This window comes from Balaenoptera physalus (genome assembly GCF_965194825.1).
Source record: "Balaenoptera physalus genome assembly, chromosome: 14".
NCBI classification, from domain to species: domain Eukaryota; kingdom Metazoa; phylum Chordata; class Mammalia; order Artiodactyla; family Balaenopteridae; genus Balaenoptera; species Balaenoptera physalus.
The window spans coordinates 11,207,600-11,216,520 of NC_138893.1; the positions used below are offsets into that span (position 1 = coordinate 11,207,600).

The 8,921-nt window shown below is 42.2% G+C and overlaps 1 long non-coding RNA gene across 1 annotated transcript; it reads right to left on the reverse strand.

Annotated features, from left to right (window-relative positions):
• Positions 1–1,161: 1,161 nt before the first annotated feature.
• Positions 1,162–6,393, reverse strand: LOC309642089. The gene is made up of 2 exons (XR_014252966.1): positions 4,440–6,393; positions 1,162–2,848 (listed from the first exon to the last, which is right to left on the reverse strand). It is a non-coding gene; the product is annotated as an uncharacterized lncRNA (long non-coding RNA).
• Positions 6,394–8,921: the final 2,528 nt, after the last annotated feature.

The following is an 8,921-nucleotide window of genomic DNA, read 5'->3' on the forward strand; positions in this document are numbered from 1 at the left end:
TTTTTTTAAAGCCCCTTTTTTTAAAAAAAAAAAGTTTGTTTTATTTTATTTTATTTATTTATTTATTTATTTTATTAATTTATTTTTGGCTGTGTTGGGTCTTCGTTTCTGTGCGAGGGCTTTTCTCTAGTTGTGGCAAGCGGGGGCCACTCTTCATCGCGGTGCGCGGGCCTCTCAGTATCACAGCCTCTCTTGTTGCGGAGCACAGGCTCCAGACGCGCGGGCTCAGCAGTTTTGGCTCACGGGCCCAGTTGCTCCGCGGCATGTGGGATCTTCCCAGACCAGGGCTCGAACCCGTGTCCCCTGCATTAGCAGGCAGATTCTCAACCACTGAGCCACCAGGGAAGCCCTGTTTTATTTTATTATTTATCAATTTATTTTCGGCAGCACCCTTTGACCTGTGGGATCTTAGTTCCCCGACCAGAGATCCAACCTGCACCCCCTGCATTGGAAGTGCAGAGTCTTAAGTCCCTCTAACACATTTTAAAAATTCTAACAATAGAGGCTTCTTGATACAGAGAGGAAATAGCTGTTAACAGCATTCCAAGTTTTCAGCTATATGTTGAGTTTGGGTTTATGTTAGGATGAATGTCTACCATCAATGAACATGCTCTGAAGATGACAATGGTAACTCCCAGGCACCTTGACAGCTGTGATCGTGAACCATTTCCAGTGAGTATTTTAACACTTGCTAAATATTTGAAAATTTCTGGCTTTCCCACCAACATTCATTGCAACGGGAGCTATGAAACAGGGAGTCCAACATTTCTGCTGAAAAGGTTCACAGGTGCTATTTGCACATGACTTACTGCAAAACTGGAGTAAACACTACTTCATTTCTATTGGTAAACCTTTAACTCAAGATAAACTTACTGACTGCAAAGCGTATCACATGATTGTTCTGTGCGTGATAGCTAATATAAACGGTCAGGGTAGCGGAGGCCTCCCAAGGTCCAGGGACCAGTGTGTGGATCTTTCCGGAAGGCCAGTCAGCCACAATGTGCTCTGGGTCCCAAATTGCACTGGAGGAAACAGGCCAAAGTGGTAAATCAGGAGCACAGCACAGTTGAATGTGACGGTGTTTGGTGACTAACTGCTCCCAACCCAATGAGTTTTAATACTCATTACAGTTTCTGCCAGGAAATCCTGAAGGACTGGCAATTGTCTAGATTACATTTTTGACCAATAGAATCTGAAACAGAAACGGCCAGTCATGGAAATGCATCTTATAAACCAACTGGGAAAAGAAGAAAGTGTCTCCAATCGGGAGAGAGCACCTGAGACAGATTTCTAAGGATGTCACTTCTCTGTGATCAAACACTGCCTTTGATACATTGAGAACAGTTTTATGGGCATAAAAATCACTGAAGGAGACTTGAAATATTTTTCTCTCATGTCAGTTCAATCCACAGAGCTAGTAAAATTTTCACAACTTGAGGGCACTGAAGAAATATATTATCTGAATATAAGCATTTGAATAACTGATAACCAGCCTCATACAACAGACAGGGGTGAGGGTGGGTAGGTCGATAATACTTTACATGTTTTTTATTTACACAGAACTGAGTCATTGCATCACCTCACTTATCCAGAAAATACTTTAGAAACAAGAGATTTTTAAAAATTAAAACAAAACTTGAAAAATACTTTTCTTATACATATACTTTGTTCATAGGAGAAATAGCCTTTAGGCCTGGGCTCAAAAAGTAAAGTTTACTGTATGCATAGCCCTAATCAGTGTTATCTTCTCACTTTCTTGCCCAGAGTGCTTTAGAAATAGAAAATTAGAAATAGAGAGAGGGCTTCCTATAAACATACATGCTAGTGAGAAGTAACTGCTGACACCCTAAAGAAGAGGGGAAACAGAAAAGAGTAAAGAGCGGACTGAAGAATTCTAAAAGGCCCAGTAGCCTGCCCGTGAATATCCCTAGCTCTCTCAATTGCCTAAGCACACAATTTTATTATACAATAACATTAGAATTGGTTCTCATTATGATGACTTCAAGACTAAGAAAAGAAAAAAAGATGTTAAATAAAGTCTCCCAGACTCTTTCAGAAAGCAGGAGAGTTTGAATTACATTTTAGAAAGTTTTCTACCCAAAATGTCTTCCCTTCCTTCCTTCCTTCTTCCTTCTCTCCCTCCCTTTTTTCTTTCTTTCTTTTTTTTTTTTAATAAATTTATTTTATTTTATTTATTTATTTTTGGCTGTGTTGGGTCTTCGTTGCTGCGCGCGGGCTTTCTCTAGTTGTGGCAAGCGGGGGCTACTCTTCATTGTGGTGTGCGGGCTTCTCATTGCGGTGGCTTCTCTTGTTGCGGAGCACAAGCTCCAGGAGTGCAGGCTTCAGTAGTTGTGGCACGCGGGCTCAGTAGTTGTGACTCGCGGGCTCTAGAGTGCAGGCTCAGTAGTTGTGGTGCATGGGCCTAGTTGCTCTGTGGCATGTGGGATCTTCCCGGACCAGGGATCGAATGTGTGTCCCCTACATTGACAGGCGGATTCCCAACCACTGCGCCACCAGGGAAGTCCTTTCTTTCTTTCTTTCTTTCTTTCTTTCTTCCTTCCTTCCTTCCTTCCTTCCTTCCTTCCTTTCTTTCTTCCTTCCTTCCTTTCTTTCTTTCTTTCTCTTTTTCTTTTTTTGGTGCTTTGAAGGACAAGCTCTCAATGGCCTAGAACTCCACTCTCCAGAATAGCTACTTTCTCAAAGAGAGCTGGGATTTTATGGTGGTTGTACCATATACAGATGTGCAATCATTACATATTATGTGATTAGTACTGGTTCATATCCTTTAAGAGTTGTCTCATAGTTTTTCCATTTCTGGACAGTTGAACTACTGTTAAAGATACTGTTACTGCAAAGAAACAAAACAAAACAAAACAGAATAATGAATGGAGGGGATACATCAGAATGAACATTACATTGCCAGGGCAGTGGGAGGAGAAAAGAGGGTTTCCTTAAGGGACAAACAAAATTTCACTATCCTGTTGATTTTTTGCTTTTAGCTCAGCTCACAGACAGACCTCCAAAACTGCTCATTGCCACGAAATTTTTTCTTTCAACTGATGAAAAACTGAAAGAAAAATCTAAGTCTCCTCCCCATATGATATATAAGAAATGTTGACACATTCATATTTTCCTAAGGAAAAAAAGTTCAGCTGCAGCAACTCTGAAAGCAAGCCTTATCAGTTGCACCCTCCTTTCTTCTCACACACAATACAGACACGTGTACACATGCACACACCTTGTGTTAGGAACAATGTCGTGTAGGGAATGTATAAAAACTGTAAGAACTGCCCTTTACTGAGAGCTTCCTATCAGCCAGGCAACACTTAGCTATCATTTATCCGCACCCTTGTGAGGAAACTGAGGCTCGAGGAATTTAGGTAAATTTCCTGAAAAACACGAAGCTCGCAAACAACAGAGATTGGATTTGAACCGAGGTCGCTCATTAACCACTGGGCCATGCTATCTCCCAGTGAGGTTTATATGTCTATCTCTGTCAATGACTCTCTCATCTTCCCAAGGGGCAGGGAAGGGATGAGAAAAATAGCCACTTTGAATGGAAAGACCTGGGATATGCAATGAAATCGCAGGGCACGCTGGTGCTGTTTGCTAACTGTCACCCGGTCTCTTTGAATGACTCGGTGAAACCCACATGTCAGGGCCTGGGAAAGGTCATGTGATGCGGGAAGAAGGCACATCCCGGGCAGCTTCTGCAGCAGAAAATCACCTGCTTGGATGCTTCTCTGTTCACCGAGAGCTCTCTGCAGCAGTAGGCAAAATGTTTACAGTCAGGGGACTTCCCTGGCGGTCCAGTGGTTAAGGCTCCCTGCTCCCAATGCAGGGGGCATGGGGTCGATCCCTCGTAAGGGAACTAAGATCCTGCATGGCACAGCCAAAAAATAAAAAAAGCAAACAAACATGTTTAGAGTCAGGCCCATCCTTTCCAGTGGGGGCACCTTGTAAACAAACTATATGTGACCTTGGCAATGTGCCCTGAACCCAGGCCACCAACGTCACACAGCAGCCTGCCTGGGCTCCGTCCTCCATGACGTCAGGACAGAGCAAGTCTTGAGGGGCCAGCTGTGCAGCAATTGGGCTGAAGGATCCCAGAGCCCCTGCTTTGCCCTATTTTGAGGTACTTAGGAAATGCAACTGGAAAATGGAAATGTGTAAATCGGAGAGAGATGGGGAGAGAGAGAAAGGGAAAGGAGAGAGGATTGACTTTGGAAATTATCAGCCTGTCAACCTAACATATGCAGAAATACAGCAACCATTGATCAAAATATCAAGCTGTCAGCGCTTAAACAGAATGCTAAGAAAGTCCTGAGCTGTACAACTATATAACCAAGCCTCCTGGACTAAGAAAACTTCCTTCAGAGACAAAACAGCAGAAGGTGAAGCACCCATGAGGTCATGACGGGAACCTGTGAAAGCTTTACCTCCACGCTTTGCGAGACTGGGCTGAGCAGCTGTCCCGGGTCTTAGACGCCTGGGCAAGCCTTAGACTCCTTGGCAGTTTGCCTGGGCAAATTCGCCCAGCCTTTAGGAATGTCTCACCCTCAGCGATATGTGACATTCCCAAGTACCCAGAACAGGATCTTCTCGCTTTTGTCGTCCAGACACGATGGGCATGATTTCGTCCCAGGCCAGCACATAGCAAGTGCTCAATAAGCATCAGTTGAGTGAATTACACATGCTCTGTAAATATCTGCTCATTGATTGAATCATTAAAGCATGAATATATAGCATTTAATCATAATTCTCCACTTCACTACATTAAAGCCAAGACATGTTGTCCACATTTCTGATGGGGGGAAAGTTTTGTCATTTTAAAGGAATGTACAGGGAACTCCCTGGTGGTCCAGTGGTTAGGACTCAGCACTTTCACTGCCGTGGCCCGAGTTCAATCCCTGGTTGGGGAACTAAGATCCCGTAAGCCGTGCAGCGTGGCAAAAAAAAAAAAAAAAGGGAATGTACATGAATATCAGAACCTTAAAATTAATATTTCTGACATTAAAAGCAATACAGGCTCATTGTAGAAAAATCTTAAAATACTGCAAAATGTAAATAACCAGAAACGATCACCTGTAATCTCATAATCCTGCCACTTAGAGATAATGAGTTAACATTTTGGTATAGTTCTTTCCAATTTTTTTTTCTGTATATACACATAGACATATGTACATATTTAAAATTATAACTATGTGGAATATTCGGTTGTGAATCTGCCTTTTTCACTCAATAGATTGGGCATTTTCCTTTCTCAACAACTATCTCTGAAAATACGAATTTTAAATATCTACACAGCATTCCATCATATGAATGGACTAGGACTTATTTAACCATTTTCCTATTTTTGTACATTGAGTTTGTTTTCAACTTTTCCTATATTATAGACAATGCTTCAGTAAACATGCTTATTCATCAATCACTTCTGATTACACACTTCTGATTATTTTCTTAAGATAAATATCTAGAAGTAGAATTACTAGGGCAAGAGACATAAGTACTTTTACAGTTCTTGTTACATATTTCTTAAAATATTTTTAAAAATTCTTTTTAAAACACGAAAGGGTTAATATCTAAAGGAAGTTATGGAGAAAATGACAGGGTTTTGGTTTTCAGTTTGTTTGTTTTTGCCTTATTGCTTCATTCCCTTCAGCTCACGCCAGTCTAAGTATTTGTCATCTTTAGAGTTTAGAATCCATCCTACTTATCCCCCTGTGTCTCAGATGCACTCATCTGAGAGATTCCTCTATTATCTAGGGCCTGTGTTGCCTTGCCCACATTTGTGGGCCTGTGACCTGTGGTTCAAGGGCACTCTGATAGACCCTATGCAGAACCAAGTTGATTTCAAAGCTAGACACACACTAAAATCAAAGGCCTATTGTCTTAAAAAAGCAAATTAAAATATACAAGAAACGTTGATTCCACTGAATCAAAAATCATAGATTACTTCCTGACTGTATTTCTACCTGGTTCTTTTCTTCCCAGCCTTCCAGCAAGCTTCAGGAATATCAAGGGGATTTTAGTCACAGAAAAAGTTGTTGATTCCAAAAACACAATAATGGTCATTTCTGAATATGGCGTTTGCTTTATGCAGTTATAACTTGAAGTTAGGGTTGTTTCAACTTTTTTTTTACACAGTAAAAAATTAAGTTTGCTGTTTACATTTAAAAGGCACCTAGGGTTTCTAATTGCATTTAAGGCAGCTTTTGCTTCTCTTTTTTTCTAAAAATGTACTTTGCAATAAGCATGAAATATACTCATGCTAATCATAAATGTACTCTTCCTTTCCTTTTTAGGTAAGATGAATTTTGATTATTATAATGGATATATTTTCCAAAAGTGCTTCTCATTATACTTTCTCATGTCCTACTTTCTCCCGTTTTACTTTTTAAAAAAGCTTTGTCTTGTATATTATACAAAATCTATTCTGAAAAACTTATGCAAAATAATTTAATGTTATAGACCAAGAGAGTCACCAAATATAGTCCCACATTTCAGGACCTTAGATATATACACACTCCTGCTGATAAATCATAAAGCAAAGGAAAAAAATGGATTTAGCTGGGAACTTGGGTTATTAACCATAATTCCCTCATTTGGATAAGGAAATTACAGACCAAAGAAGTAAAAAGGTTGGTTACTGAGCCTTTGGGCTTGTCATTTAATCAAAGATATGGAATAGGAAAAATCATAAACATAATAACTAACTTCTTTACAGCCCTTTACAGTTTATAAAACACTTTCACATTCAACACTAAAAGATACTTCAATTCCGGGGTTTTAGCAAATGAAACCCCCCATTAGAAACCCTCCTGGAGGGAATGTTCTATTTCCCTCCAGGAGACCCATGTGGTTGATTTTACATCTGGTATTATTTCATTTAGTGATTGTTGCTGGTGATAGCACCCTTCACCTAGAGCCTCAGAAGGCATTTAAAATGAACTCATACACAAAAGAGTAGGTTATCATTTGGGGTGGGCTGATTTTAAATGGAGGGTAACACACCTTGCCCTGAAAGTTAACAAACTGTGGCCACATCTGAGTGGCAGAATCACAATATCAGCAGGATTTTCAGATTGAATAAAAAGGGTGTTACTGGTCACATCTGCCACTTAGGGCTCCAGGGACCAAATCAGATGTCAAAGAAACCCAAGGTCGTGTCTTTCAATGTCTAAGAGTGGATTCCTCCAATGAAGGCACTGGACCTGATTTCTTTGCCGGGTACATAGTAATGGAAGATGATGGTAATTGCTTAGGTGACAGCGTAAAATAATGCTAATCGCTCATCTGATATACATTCTCCCATTAGTGCATTCATATTTCAACATGTATGGAGCACTTCTGTTGTTCAGGCACAGAAGGAGGGCTGCAGAGGAGAACAGGCATGGCTCCTGCCCTCAGAGCGCCCCCAGTCTGGGGCAGGGGGGCACATACATGCAGCCACATCTAGAAGAGCCTCTCAGATCCTTGGGGAGCTGCATCTCCTTTTGGGAAGATGGCATCGTTCGTTATGACTATTTGAGACAGATCTACAGCGACCTTTTCATGCGTGGAGTGGGTTTTATAGCGTCATGCACTTACTCTTCAGCCAGTGTGTTAGGTTCCTAGGGCCGCCGTTACCAAATTACACCACCACCAAATTACCAAATTTGGTCATTTGAGCCACTGGGTGGCTCAAAGCGCCAGAAATTTATTCTCACGGTTCTGGATTCTAGAAGTCCTAAATCAAGGTGTCAACCGGGTTGTGCTCTCTCTGAAAGCTCCAGGGGAGAACCTGCCCCATGCCTTTCTCTTAGCTTCTGGTGTTGCTGGCAACCCTTGGTGTTTTGGGTTTGTGGACACATCACCCCAATCCTGTCTCCGATGTCACATGGTGCTCTCCCCGTGTCTCTTCCCCTCTCATACGGACACCAGTCACACTGGGTTAGGCCCATCCTAATTCTGTATCACCTCACCTTCACTCAACTGCATCTACAGGGACTCTATTTCCAAATAAGGTGACATTCACAGGCCCCAAGGTTTAGGACTTCAACACGTCTTTTAAAGGGACACAGCTCTACCCACAACACAGGGGTCTGCTACATCCATACCCTTTTCTCAGCAGAGACGGTAAGGTGCACCAGTTATCCCTCTTCAGATGGCAGGCTGCAGTTTCCTATGTCTGGGCTTAACAAGAAACCGGAAAAGCCTGGGTGTCTGAGCTCCAGGGTGGGCCACAGATGGTTAAAACATGGTGAAAGGTGTTTTCGGGGGTAAGAGGACAGAAGAGCCTAAAGTAGACCTTCAAATAAATGACATTTCATGCGTCCCTCTCCCTTTCATCTTTATGTGTCCATAGCTCATTATCCTTCATACTAATGTCTTTTTCTCCTTGTTCCAGCGAAGCGGCAAAGAGCGTAAAAGGGCTGAGCTCCCGCTGTAAATTAGGTGCCACTCAGCGCCCCCCATCCATTTGGACCACTCACTGTTCATTCTCAGCCACGGGGGTTGTGACCACGGCCCTGATGGATCCTGTTTTGCTTCCCTTAATTGAGTCTGAATGGCCTACCTGTGAAAGCTTTTATTTAGGCAGCAGAATGCACATCTAAGTTCCATTTCAATCATTTGCATTGGAAGTGTTTTCCCCAAATGGATACACGGTTACCGTAAAGAAGCCAGTTTGGCCTGTAGCGCTGTGCCCGCTGGCATCCGTTGGAAGCTTGGTAAATCATAATCCCAGCTGGCAGAGTCCCAAATAGCCAGCCCTCTGTGCCTCTCACCTGTGCTGCAGACCTTCCACAGAGGCAAGAGCACAGGCAGGACCTCCTTCAGTCCAGCAAGGCTCTTTCTTCACGCAGGGGCTTTTCTGCTGATGCTATGTGATGTTTTGCAGGACCCAACATCATAAATGGGAAATTGTGGTGGACCCAACA